General features: G+C 41.1%; 1 long non-coding RNA gene across 1 annotated transcript; it reads left to right on the plus strand.

The window, feature by feature from the left end:
• Positions 1–7,554: 7,554 nt before the first annotated feature.
• On the plus strand, positions 7,555–9,450 carry LOC137864942 (uncharacterized). Its single transcript, XR_011101699.1, has 2 exons — positions 7,555–8,413; positions 8,623–9,450. It is a non-coding gene; the product is annotated as an uncharacterized lncRNA (long non-coding RNA).
• The last annotated feature ends 2,762 nt before the right edge of the window (positions 9,451–12,212 follow it).

Genomic DNA, 12,212 nt, shown 5'->3' on the forward strand with positions numbered 1-12,212 from the left:
TGGTAAAATCAATAATATACCACTATAATGTCTTTAACCAGAGGCTTCTTAGGCACTCATCTATTGCCAAACACTTTCATAGAAGTATTCACTACGTTTCCTTCTTTCCAACATAACTCATTCTGTTTTTATTCTATTTTTGTTACAAGAAAGAGACATGGATTTAATCCTAACCAAGTCCTTATTTACATGTGGCTGAATTCCACAACTGTTAGTTATCCATATTGAATACAGTGAGCCAAATGTGCTCAGGTTTGCAGGGAGACACTCCACAGACAGATTCAGAATATGCCAGAACACCCAAGAGGATGCTCTGACCCAGACACCTCCACACTTACAGCATTACATGTGCTCAGGACATACAGACTGTGCTGTTAGCCTAATGCAAGTTGTGGACCAGCCCTAGCAATGATAAGTGTGCCATTAGTTCCTAATGGCCCTTACTTACATTTTACAGTACCTCTACACACTAGAAAGATTTGAAGGCTAAGAGAAACCAGTACATTCATCCAGTTTGACTACTGATGTGAATAAGAGAATGAAAAGGCCTCTGAGTTTTCACCAGGAATTCCTCACACTGTATAAGTTAGGCTTGCAAAACACATAGTTATCCCTGTGTAAGTGAATGCTGTCAAAGCCAGGTATGTGCAATTAAATTTCCCCAGAGTTTTTAGGCAAACATCCAATCTCAGCTGAAGGATGTCAAGCACTGAAGAACTTACTCCATGCACTCTTCCACCAGCTAACACACCTTGCAATGCAAACTTGTCTTTTCTGACCATCAACATGCTCAGCCAGGCACCCACGCACAGTCCTCTTTCCAGTATAAAAGCAGCATGACATGGCTGCAGGTGCATTGCAACATAAATTCTAAAGCTGTGTTTCTGAAATGGTGGCAAGATAAAAAACAAAATTTTCATCCAACCAAGATGCTATGAACTGGTCATCACAGCATTGCGAGGAAAGAAAATGTGGAGGTAGAAGAGTTGTGGGAAGTATAACTTTTTTAAGAAGCAGAGAAGCCTCAATTTAATGCAAAACTGAAGACCAGATCCCAGCACTGAAATACAAGGAGAGGCTTGAGTCTGTCATCAAAGGAAAATAACATAAAGATGATAATGGTGGTAGATGTGTTTGAAATATTGGAGAACAAATATGCAGCTGACAAGTTTTTACTAAAAACAAGAGGAGTCTTTGTAACTATGAGCAAATTTCATGTATTCTGCTCTGGCTAGAGCAAAGGTTGTTGAAAGTAAAACTCAGCTTGGACAGTGGCAGCAGAGGAAGAAAAAGCCCTAAAGCTGATGGGACATTTTTCTTCCTTACCTGACAGTATAGGAGCGGGCACAAGACTGGGTAAGGTGAGCTAATAATCACCCACTGCTTACTGAGCTTGGTAACAGGTAAAGAAAGAGGAAAGCCTGGATCACCAGTCTTAGCAGAGCATATGGAGAAAGGAAGGAACTTGAAGTCTTTATAAAGAACTTACAGTCTTTATGTTCCTCGCTCTTTCAGGCAGTGGAAATGAAGATAGTGAAGAAGCTGTAACTACTGTACTGAAATAAGATGTGCAGGCCACACAGATATAAGGCCCGGAGAGTGCACCCAGTTGGATGAACAGCTTAGGCCTTTATTCAGATGGTGTCAGAGCTCTTGGCATTTCTTCACTCCCTTTTATTTCCTTTTTATAATGCAACTGAACATCCGGGTTCTGTTAAAAAAGCAAACAATCCTTTGGCCTTTCTTATTCCACTGCTAACTGGTGTTCTGACACTCTCCTGAGGATTTTGGGTAGAAGAAAAGAGATCAATGGTTTCAGTAGTCAGGACACATGATGTGTACACAGGTGAGCATGTTAATGATGAGAAAGGGAAAGAACAAACTAAGTAGCAACCAAGAAAAAACAAAATATGAGAAATAATTTGCAAATTTTGAGAGGAGATGGTAGTAAAGGGTGACTGTACTATGATGAATGCTGGGACATTTAGTGGTGGTGGCAGCAGAAGCAGAGAACAGGGAATAGGGACATAGCTTGAGATGGGAGGTGGAATCAGGTCCTGAAGTCCACACCTTCTGTGTAGCTGTAAAGCAATATTTTAATTCGCTTACGATGCTCCTAGGATAAGTCAGGGTAGAATAAAAGGTTTCCAGTGTGCTGGAGGATGAAAATGTTTTCAATGGAAATGAAGCCTCTGAATTCAGTTACATTCACCTTAGGCTGAAGATCTGGGATAATTTCACCAATCCCCTCCTTCTTTCACAGGATTTAAGTAAAAAAATAAGGTCTGTAGGTCTCATAGGTACCATGCAGGCAGCATGAGCACAGGAGAAGCCACCTCCAGCTGCAGGAGAGTGGAAGAAGCCCCAGCGTGGTATTGCTCCCAAAGGTCCTGAGCCCAAGAACACTCTGTGAGACACAGTGTGAGTGGGCAGAGAGACCCACTGCAGACCCATTATTTCTCCTGGTAAATCTGTTCTAGTCACAACTTATGTGTGTGTTCTGGGAAAAAGTAAAATAACCATACCAAAGGGGCTGAACAACGTTTCAGAATATGCATGCATCTGGAGTGAAAACATGGTTCCTGTGTGAAATCAGTTTCCATGGAAGATCAATGTTACTATAGATAATATTTTTAAATAACAGTAAGTGTTATCTTAAAACGAAAGCTAACAGCTATGTTTGCATCATGAAGATTTCTTATCTGATAGAGCTCCAGCTAATTCACAGGTTGAGGTTGAGGGTGAGGTGAAATCCTATCTATGCTCTTCAGTTTTGATACCGAAAGTGGGTATGCAAGATCATGGGCAATTTTCTGCCCCCATTCCTTCTAGCTCTGCAGAGTATTTGCAAATCTCCATTTGCCCTTCAAACTGAAACCAATACCTACGTTACATTTTTGCCCTAACCAAACTTTCCCCTAATCAACTTCCCTACAGCAGAAACCAATTATTACTGGAATTTGAGTCAGATTGAACTTTCAGGCTGAGATTTTAGGTATCCTCTCAGGGATTCAAATGACTTCTAGTTCCCCAACAGAGCACTGAAAACAGAAATGAACGTAAAGTACTCTCCCAGTAAGTTGCGACAGATAGTGGACTAAGGCTTAATGACTTTGTAACACTCAGTGGAAGTGTCCTGTTTGGTTATTTCTTGACCTGCCCACGTGCCATCACTGTTCAGGCAACCTAGAGAGACACGGAGCTGGAGACAGCGTATCTCTTGGCACAGAGGTGGGATAGATATGGTCTCTAACATCACTGGTATGAATTTGGGAGATAATTAGATAATTATGCTACAGAAGGAGTAAGACTACTAGCTACTTCCATTGCTCTCCTCAGACGAAAAACAGTAACCCCCCTTGCTAGACCCCTAGCACATATTTAAGTAGATGGCTCTTTCAGAAAAAGTTTTTGCCAAATACTTCAGAGATTATTTTTGGTTTTCTGTCCCCCTTATACTTCCACTTACCCTCACCAGGTAGACTGTTGATTACGTCTACTTTAGACCTCTGACAGGTGCAAGTCAAAAGCTTTCAAAGGCCAATGTCTAATTGCTAATGGGGCAATTAGATCTCTAAATTAGATGACACTGTGAGGATGGTTCCCCTGGTTTGTCCCTGTTCACAAGGAGGCCAGCTATCTGAAATAAAACAAAGCAAGCCATGAAAGTTTTACAAACACAAGATAGCTATTACCTTCTGCTTAAAACAAATTCAAACATCTGTTCAGTACCTCAAAGCCTTTTTCAGGCAGGAGAGAGGAATTTCCCTTTTCAAGTACAAGGACCTCCTCTATCTAATCTTGCAGTTACTCAGTAATTGTGATTAATGAAATATCTATCACTGTCCTGTAAATAAATGTACTGTATGCAAGTTGCTGTCTTACGCAAATGTGGGTCTATTTGACGTGGAAAACCAGGAAGAAAGGAGAAGCAGGAAGAATTCTGGTTCTGCAGGAAGAGAATACACTTGTCAGGCCAACTTTACAAAGTCAGCAGCCAAGGGATGCTTTTCCCAGACAAGAAAGTGTAATAGAGAGCAAGCGTGGTGCTCCAGAGCACTGGCTGCACTTGTTTGGTCCACAGCTCTGCAGCATATCATGTAGCTATCACCTTTGCAGGCTTGGCATGTACTATATTTGTATAATTATACGCAAAATAGATGGTGCCTTTCGCAAAGGTAATAATTTCAGTTCCAGTATTCTCAGCCCAGCACTCTTGGTAAAGTAATATGATTTCCATTTTCCTACAAGAGTTTCTGGCTGCTGTAAGTTTTCTCATCTCATCACTGCTGCTGCACAGAAAAAGCCAGTGACTGGCTGAGCAGTGCTAACAGAGCGTATGACCAAGCAGCTGTCCAGCTAGCATTTACAAACAATATTGTTCTTGTAATTGGTCACCTTTTTTTTTTTTTTTTTAGTTCAGTATGGTCTATCTTTTGGCCATTAGAGCTGCCCTGCTGAAACCACAACTCCCTAAAGCACACCTTTCTGACAGTAGGATAGGAGTCTCTCAATATTTCAGCCCCCAGTCCATAAACCTCCCTATGCTCTCATTCCCTTACCTGTGCTGTAATACACACATATATTTAGAAAGAGTCTTGGGGTATATAAGTCTTGGTCTAGGTACCAAGAAGTATTTGCTGATTATTTTCCCAGATGTCTAATTATTGTTCGACATCTACTTTTTAAACCAGTGTGCCTAATGAGGAAGAAATTTTTCATGTGAACTCTGTGAGTTGTACAGTATATCTTTTTATTATACTCTGGAACTAATAAAAACCAGGTAATCTTTCTTCCTGATGTGTGTAATTTATGCACTGCATGCAAAACTACATAAGCTCCTTTCCAAGGTTAATATAGCAACAATTTCAATCACAGGTTGAAATTGTTAGTCCCATGCTATTGAAATAGCATGGGACTTCCATGCCATTTCTGAATCTACTATAAAAGGCACAAATGAGGACAACATGTAATGCTATGTCTATGTTGAGTATAGAGTGAGGACTCCACAGTCCAGGGCTTTGAATGGCTTGCTCAGCCATCCATATTATTTTCTCCTTGCTTTTCTACAGATTTCATTTCCTTTATAATTTCAGTATAGTTTTTAAGAACACTGTCATTTTAAAAAATGCAGAAGGTCTCCCCTCTGTCCAAAATATGTCTGGAGACTGGAAGCCCAGGTGGGTTTTAGCAGTGGCATTTCTACTGGCGATGAATAATCTCTCTTGACTCCTTAAAGTTTACAGCACTGCAGCTTATCCTCCCAACCTGAGCTTCTGTTCTGAGTGAAAGGAAAAGCTGAATGCTGCATCCTGGCCTGTTGCAGCTACATAGTATACAAACTGTTATCTGTTAACATTGTGTACAAACACACTGAGGGTAATCAAGCGTAAATGCAAAACATGACCCATAGGCATATGCCAAGGTGGTGTAAATGGGCTTTGAGTCAGTTTATAAGCACATGCGTAATGACACTATCTTGAACACTGAATTGAAATGCCAGGTTCAAGGAATAGACAGAGGTCTTCAGGGTTTCTTAAAGAGCCTAATTCAATCTCTGCCGAAGTCAACAGAAACTGAGCTGAGCTGAAAACTAACCTTGAGATAAAATATTCTCTTTCTAAAGGAAAAAATTGTGTGAAATGTGGGGGACTGGAAAGCATCCTGGAAGGCTGAGAAAGTTTGGAAGGAGGTGATGTGTTTGAGAGATCCAGAGAAAACATGACCTGGATTTTGAAAGAGGGATCAACAGCTGTGAGGACATACAGCTGGCAAGGGAACTATTATTAAAAAGGAGCACCAAGTGCAGAATAACTATATAGCTAATATAGAGCTGTTTATTCCAAGATTAAGATGTTACACATATCAGCACACTCCAAAAACTGCTCACTGTCCACTGAAGAAAGGCGAAGGGCCTGAGCCCTTATTGAGGACTTGAAGAAGTCCAAAAATTAATTGCCATACAATTTGTACTTCTGGTGGTCCAAATTTTTCAAGCTTGAATTTAGTGCAGGTCAGTTTTAACAGCCTTTAGTGCCTGAGCAGAAATATGCAATCCCTTTTATTCAAGTTTAATCCACAGTAAGTGCACTATTTTGCAATTAACATAAGATGCTGATTGTAGAAGAAAAAAAGGGAGTGGGAGGAGACATCTATTAAACACCTGCATAACATAGTGTCTTTTTAGATAATCAAGGGCAAAGTATTTATGAACCTCCCCCAGTCTGAGTCATAAAGTCCTTATGTAGCAGGCAGATTATGAAAGTAACTTGGCCTCACCAGCTATAAAATTTACAGAAGAGGCTGAATTTTAAACACTGTGCATTGAGTTAGGTGGTCATTTATTCCTTTAGATTAAGACAGTTTTGGCTAAAGTTCACCTCAGGAAGTTCTGTAAAATAGCACCTTGCAAAGTTCTCACAAAATAAAAAGTTTTGACCTGAGGAGACCATGTGTCACCACGGTGAAACAGAACAAGGGAAAAGAAACTAAACTCAAAAATAACTGCACTCCACTCACTTTTATTTTAAACTTCTGCAGGTTTTACTTTTCCTTAGTTGCATAATGAGAAACACAGATTGTACAGTATGTCGTTGCAGCTCAACAGGCACTGGCATTCAAAAGCAAGAAAAACAAATCCATTCCTTTTAATTCAAGTCCATCCTACTTCCCATGATTTCCTGTCCTCCAGTGCAGTTCAGTTCCTAGGAAGAGTTGCACAATACAAATACACTGTTGCCTGTGCTAACAAAATAATTGACCTGTCATGAAAAAGCTGGCATAAATACTATCTTCTCTTGGTAACTCCTAAACAGCTAAATTGCACGTGGTAATGCTGTTTGCTATTAATGTCATTTTAAAGAGACATAACGGCCACAAATCTAAGCAGCCAGTCGCCTGCTCCACACAGGGTGTTCAACAAATGGCACATTTTGCTGTAAAACAACCACACCTTCACACCGGAACCACTGCAGTTAAAGAACATATCTCACAGTCACAATCCTTTAAATTCCCCCTTCAGGTACAATTCTCCAGGAAATTAAAGGCTGAGAAGGGGAAAAGAGTATCATCAAACAATATTTGCTAATATTATTAATGAGGGTGGCAGGGGAGCAATGAGCTTTTCACTGAACTCAGTTTTTACTTTACAAATCAGTTCATGTTTTCTGCTCTGGACGATTCAATATTAAGAGTTTTGAGGAGGATGACCTAGTCAACATTCCACATCTGGTCTAATCTTATTTTTTCTATAGGTTTAAAAGAACGATGTATTTCCATATAACCAAGTTGGAGCTGAGACGTGCACATGCTAGCACTGCTTTGGGAATACTGCAGTCTGTGATCTCTGCTTCATCCACTTTAGGAAATGAAGCTGATAGAAGCAAGTCTAGGAAAAGGAATCCAGCCTCTGGAGAGTTAGGTTCACACAGGAGAAAGAAAAGGAAAGGAGAAGGAAAATAGAAGGAAAAGAAACTGTGAATGACTAAAATCCAACAATAATTCTGGAGCAATGACTAAACTGCAGGATTTCTCTAGCCTGGGGAGTGATCTAGGCAGGGGGTTGCAGACCTCCCCTGCTCAGACCAGCCTTTTGCACAGATCCCACCTCTCCTCCACAGAGCAAAGCCCCTTCCCCTCCACCACAAAGCCTCAGAGTGAGGCAACAAGGACTTGAACCTCTTCCCCTCCCAGCACCATATCTGGCTGGAAGCAACTGCTCTCACCACTAGACTACTGGGGAGGAAAAAAAAAAAAATCTTGGCAAATACAGCAACTTCCTCGGGACTTTGGTGTTTGATTGTGGAAGGCTGTGAAAGGGTGAGGCCATCCATATACCTAAGGCAGTCAGGAGCAAAGGCATGAAAAGGAGATTTTTTTTCAAGAAACATACACTTTTGTGATTTTTTACTGGAGTTGGGGTATTTTTGCTATTGATCATAGTGGCAGCAAAGGCAGGTCTAGACTGTGCATGTATCAGGCTGATACAACACAAGTTCTCCCACCTATGGCTAGTCAAAAGCCTTGATTTCAGTAGAAAAGCTTACTCACCATACAATGGCCCATCAAATAATGCCACCTGGCCTGCCCTAATCAGATCTGACTGTAAAATGTATGAGTGGCTCTGACAGTAACAGAAACAGGATGTTGGTGGTTGGCAGGAAGTTCAGGTGTTAGAATACAAGAAAGTCAGAAGTGCTTCCTCATCGGCACTTGGTTTTACATCTATCAGAAAGTATTTGACCTAATTTAGGAGAATCATGCTGCACATCAGGTTAATTGGCACCTCATCAAAGATAAATTTGAATTTGCTTGCTCTTGAATTTCCTCAGCTTGCCAGTGGTCAAATATTTAACAGCTCCATTCTGCTTTTTTTTTCTTTCTCACAACACGAATAACAGTGAGGTTTTATGAGGTGAGGATTTTGCTCTTTCCTTTGCTTTATGTAGAAAAATCCCAAAAGACATAGCTGAACACCATGGCCATATCTGATTCAGGATTTTCACATCTGATTATCAATTTTCTTGGAAAGATGATTTGCTTGGGAATTGTATTGTTTGTACAGGCTTTTGTTAGTTTTACTGAGGGCTTTTCCTTCCCTTCTTCTGTTCCTCTGTTTCACAGAAGGCTCCTACATAAATTAAATCCTTTGATTCTCCATTTCATATATGACTTTCCTAATACACAAGGGACTTCAGGCTTAGATACGGTCATTCGGTCAACTGCTCTGACATGTAATCACATGTAAGACCTACTGAATGTTGAGGATAAGGCCTCCTCTATGAAATTCTTGACTGTTCATCCCTCACAGAAAGATACCATATATTTATGCTGCTCAGTGCAGACTTACTTCTGCCCTGTGGCCTTATACCTAGCTATGGATGACTGTGTAATGAAATAACCAGACCTGCACCGAGCTCTGGATGATGGATACGTGCTCCTTACAGCCTGTTTTCCAGCAGCTTCTGTTTTCCAGCAAGCACACAGAAGCCTTGGGTGAAGACCCTCCACCAACGCCAGAACTGGGCACATCTGGAGGACACGTAGTTCCATGAAGTCCGCTGCTCACTCTTGTTGATGCAGGGAGAAGAAATAAGAAAAATGCTTGTATATTGTATTCCACTAGTGCTCTATAAACCTAATAGCTGGACTTTGACCAATATTTAGCTACCAGTTCCTATGGAAAGGGGTTTGGTTGCTTTGCATAAACAACCCAGGCTTTGCAGAGAGCTTTCTACAGAGGCAACAGAGAGAAATCACATCACAAAACCATTCACTCTTCTTTTCCACCCCAGTGACACTTAAGGAGTTTATTTGCACTCGCACACAATCTGTGGGATGGGAATCCCGTTTAAAACAACTCTGCAGGCTTCAGATGCCTTGCAAAAGTGCTGCACTAGTGCTTTCTCTGCCTTGCTGCAAGTGAGCAAGGCAGAGAAAGGACAGAGAGGAGGGCAGGTATCCAAGTTCTCGTGCTCCAAAAGCCGGAGAATCTAGAACTGGAAGGGCTGTGCCCTCACCTGCAATGACTGGGGATTTCCCTACCACTTCTGAGGAGAAGTCTATAAGGAAAATATCGTAGCATTTACCTATCTATGTCTTCTTGTGTGGGATTTCCAAAATGGTTGTTAACACAAGTTGTGAAATCTGCCCTGTCCTTGCAGAGGGATAGGGAGTAAGTTTGGACCTGCTTGAGCCAGATGAAAGCAGAGGACAGAGCTAGGAAGGTTTTCTCCCCCTGTGCCTCTATAGGCACCTGTGGGAAGTTTTGCAACACAGGACGGGCTGGCTCTGATGCAGCTTGCTCTGGCTACTAGTCATTTTGTCTCGTTAATGGTCTAAAGGCAGCCACCCACCTACTGGCTGGCAAGCTTGAATCTACCTGTCAGAGATATAACTTCTGAGAGCAGGAGTCCTGAGAGCTTGTATCACTGCCAGCAAGTGGGAGAAAGCAAATGAGAGGAGGTGGATGTGGTGTGGTCTGCACATGCAGACACAAAATAGGCTAATGAGTCTTTCCACATCTGGTGAGGTAAGGGGAATAGACTCAGGTAAGTGGGAACAAAAGCAGAGATCAGTGGAGTTGTTTGAAAATAATAACAGCAAATTTGGCATTGGGAGGGTGGTGTACATTCACTTATTATGATATTGCTATGCAGAATTTCCATGACTTCCCTTAAAACAGTGAGTTGACTCTTTGAGATATGGCAGATGCATTACTCATGTGGAGTGAGAAAGAATCACATTAAAACAAAAGGAGTTATAAAGCAATTGCTTTCACCATTCATACATGACAGATCATGCTCCTCTTCCCACCAATACTAGAAGTTCCTTCCACCTCCCTCCTGGAGCTACACGAACACTGAAGTGCCTTCACTACATTTGTGTAACACACATATTGTGATTCTCCAAACTGAAGTTGATGAGCAGGTAAAAGCAGACTCACTGAAAAAGCAGACTGACCCATACTGTGTATGTAATCCCCGCATGAGGTATTGAAGGCAGCCTGAAGGACTTAGTCCAAATGGCTTGTCCCCCAACAGATTGGGCAGTATAACCCTTCTTTGAGCTGCTCTAAATAAAAACGTGCCCCCTCTTAGGACACTGGGCAAGCTTGGTACGTAAAACTTGTCCCAGTCTATATTTTGCATTCCTGAAGGCAGATTTTTCTCAACAATTTTAGCTCTTTCTTGTGAGCCAGTAACAAGAAGGCTGACAGCTGTTTACTTTGTGCAATAGAAACAATATAGGCAGGGTGTTTTCTAAACAACTTGAGGGTATGGTGTCACAGACAGCTGACACAATCCAGTAACTCCCCCACACAATCTTGGCTGTTCTTTTTATCCATCGCTGTGCCTGGGCTATAGAATCCCACCTCATCCTTTGTACTGTCTCTTAAACCCTTCCAGAGTCAAGACTACTTGCTAACTTAGAAAAAAGAGAAAAAAAAAAAAAAAGTCAAACCATGTCACATTAGGGAGCTAAAATGGCTAAAAGAAAGATCCAATAAATGTCAGAAACAGTGCTAACCTATGGCAGGAATATTTGGCTGGGATAGACTGTAATTTTTCAAGATTTTATGACAACTCTTTGTTCTGTTATTTGTGTTAACCTCCATAGTGCTGAATATGAGACACCTTTGTGTATTAAAGTACAATGAGAGCTTACAGCAGGTATCAGCTCTGATTTGTTTATCAGATCTAGCAAATCAGTCCTGCAGAACATCAGTAAAAGACAAACTTCCCAATCTAGACCCGAGCCACTGAACAGCTGTCATAGGAGCGTACTGTTGAGTTTGGCAGGATCAAACTGGAAATGAAATGTAGAACTGATGGTGTATACTCAATAGCTGAGAGAAATCATTCAGAGTCTATTAGTAATGTGGCAGGTAGGATCCACAAGCAAACACATACAGAGCTTTGCAAATTCTGCCACAAAAAGGGAATGGCCTTACTCACAATGAATAGCCTGCCAAAGGAAGAGATGAATGCAAAACTTTCTCTCCATTAATTGTCCAGGAAATGTAAGTTAAATTTAAATACTAAATTTAGATTTCATTGGAAAAAAAAATAAATCTGTAATTAATACTGAATATCTATGGAGTAAAATAAAAGATGGAGAGAAAGAAAACATGCCAGTGACTAATCCAAGAACATTACAGATTTATAGTGAATTGCATTAGTAAGCAATTCAGAATCAAGGCCTCAGATTTCCCCAGTCTTTTTTAGGCAAAAGCCCCATAGAAGTTGCAGCAGGAAGTTGACAGTGACTGCAAAACTGAATTCAAAAGAGATCTCAGAAGCATTTGAGTTTTTTGCTAAAACATAGGTAATCCCTTTTGCACAGAAAGTAATTGGTTGGAGAAAAACAGCCCATTTTATTTACCTAGTTATGTCTATGAATATGAATTCAATAGCCTTCTGCATTGGGTCAGACTGAATTTGTGCTTTCATGGGTAGGGCTGTCAGATGTTAGCTTTCAAGAAACTAAGGTCTCCTCTGGGGAAAGCCTGCAGCTGAGTAAGAGCCCGAGGATCCCATCCAAATGGATGGGAATGGAGGGAAAGTTTTCACTGATTTGTGGAGATTGGGATCTCAGAGCAGGAAAAAAACAGCAGAGCCTTTTCTGAGCCTGCAAAGAAGTGAAGCCTTATGGCCAACTGCAGGCACATACAGGGATTGCCACACGGCTTTGTTTGGATGATTCCAAATGTA

Source organism: Anas acuta, chromosome 15 (genome assembly GCF_963932015.1).
Source record: "Anas acuta chromosome 15, bAnaAcu1.1, whole genome shotgun sequence".
In the NCBI taxonomy this organism is placed as follows: domain Eukaryota; kingdom Metazoa; phylum Chordata; class Aves; order Anseriformes; family Anatidae; genus Anas; species Anas acuta.